Genomic DNA, 2,105 nt, shown 5'->3' with positions numbered 1-2,105 from the left:
GCACAAAGAATCCTTAATGAGGGAGAGTTCATTAACTTGGGTGCTGTCAGCAGCCCAGCCTGGGAGAGAGCATCAGAAAGCAGGAGGAAGAAACCAGACAGGTCAGGATGGAACACGGGTGCAGGGCAGGGATCGGCCAACTGCAGCCTACAGGTTGAACCTGGCCCCAGCCCGTTTTTGTCTAAAGGGTTGTAAAATAAACAAAGAATACTCAACAGAAACTTATGTGACCTGTAAAGCCTAATATATTTACTCTGGACCCTTTCAGACAAAGCTTGGTGACCCCTGTGGGGAACAGAATGGCTGGAAGGTAAGGGTGGAGCTCGCTCACCAGCCCTGAACTACAAGCTGAGTTTAGACTTTGTCCTGTGGGTAAAAGCGGCAGTCAGTGAGGGGCTCAGAGAGGGGATGACCTGTAAGGTGAGTGGAGTGGGGTAGAAGTGGAATGCAGGCAGCTGCCACATGGCACAACTCCAGGGGGTGCCATTCACATAGGTGGCAATGGGACTGGCACCCGGGGTAGGGCGCTGGGGAGAATAAGTCAGGAGGCGGAGCAAACCCAGTGTTCTACTCTAGTGAGTCCTTACCCTTTCTGGCCAGTTCGCCAATCTGCAAAATTAGGAGTTTGATAAGAGGTTTTCCACTTGATATTTAGCTTTTGAACCCTTTGTTCAAACCAAATATTACTTGGAAGCAAGACAATTCAATCAGGAAGACCAGAATGGCACTGGGTGAAGGGATCACTGTAGGACCGTGTGGTCCTCTGTGTGGGCACTTGGCTGAGGAGCAGTTTGAAGCCCCCTGACCAGGAGGTCCCTGGGGCCCAGGCCAAGGAAAGGGGCCTTGGGGCTGCAGAGGGAGATGTTCCAGGCCCAGACCTGGCTCACCACCATGCCTGAGCCTGGACATAGAGCTTTCCAATGGGAGCAGAGGAAAGGACTGTGCAAAAGCTCGTGGGGAGGACGAAAAGAGCTGGGGTGGGGAACAGGAGTGCAAGGTAGCTGGTTATGGAGAGGCCAGTGTGTACAGATGGGGGCAGGCCTGGAGCTCAGGCTCAGGAGTTTGGACTTGGTCCAAGAACCTGGTTTGCAGCAGGGAGGGCAGAATCTAAAGGACACTCAATAATTTTATTCCAGAGCCACTTCTTCCTCTGCCCTAATTCTCTCCTTTCCCTTTGTGCCCATGAAGATCTCAACCCCAGTCAGTGGGGCTTTGGCCAGCTCTCCTAAATATCCCATCCTGTCTGAAAGCCTGCTGGGCTTCCACCTCCGCCTCAGCCACCAGGAAAGGGTAAGGCTGGGGCAGGGGAGGGGGAGGGGGAGTGTGACCCCAGAGGCTCAGCTGTCACCCTGAGGCACACAGACAGAAGTGTGGAGACAATCCATAAATTCCCGAGATACTTGGCTGAAATTAGATTTTATAGGCAGCTGCTTATCCTGAGGGCTCTTCTCCTCCAAAGGCACCAAGGAAGTCCAAAAAGAAACACTAGCTGGTGAGGAAACACCCCCAGGTCCGTCTGTCCGTCCATCATCAGTGCCCTCCGGGAATGCCAGTCTCCAGAGGGCACCAGGTCTCATTTATGTCTCACTGGGATGTGCCTCGTCCTTGGTGGGCACTTGGCCATGATCAGTCCTCTGTCACCAGTGTGGGGCCCTACCTGCCCGCCAGCCCAGGCCTCCTGCCAAGCTCCCAGGCCTGGCCCCAGCCTGCCCCACTGACAAATGCCAGGGCAAGGGGTCCTACTTCAGGCACTAGGACCCAGCCTGTGCTCTGACACCCACCAGCCGGGACCCCTTGACAGGTCCTCTGGAAGATAAAGCAGGGACCTGATAAGAAGTCAGGATGTAGATAGCAGCAAATGCGAGGCTGGGAGAGCCAGGATTCTGTCTCCCCCACAAGTAGCCGCCAGGAGATGATTAGAAAGTCTACAATTGGAGGGGGAAACAAAGAATATCTGGAGGTTGATTCAGAGCTGGACTTTCCCTGAGGCTCTGTGGGGTAGAAAGGACTATCAACTAGACTATGAGTTCGAGGCTGTATGTATAAATATGAGTGCGTAAGTGATTGTGTGTGTGTGTGTGTGTGTGTGTGTGTAGGGAAAGGAA

This window comes from Galeopterus variegatus, unplaced genomic scaffold (assembly GCF_000696425.1).
Source record: "Galeopterus variegatus unplaced genomic scaffold, G_variegatus-3.0.2 Scaffold895, whole genome shotgun sequence".
NCBI classification, from domain to species: Eukaryota; Metazoa; Chordata; class Mammalia; order Dermoptera; family Cynocephalidae; genus Galeopterus; species Galeopterus variegatus.
This window is presented reverse-complemented; position numbering follows the sequence as displayed.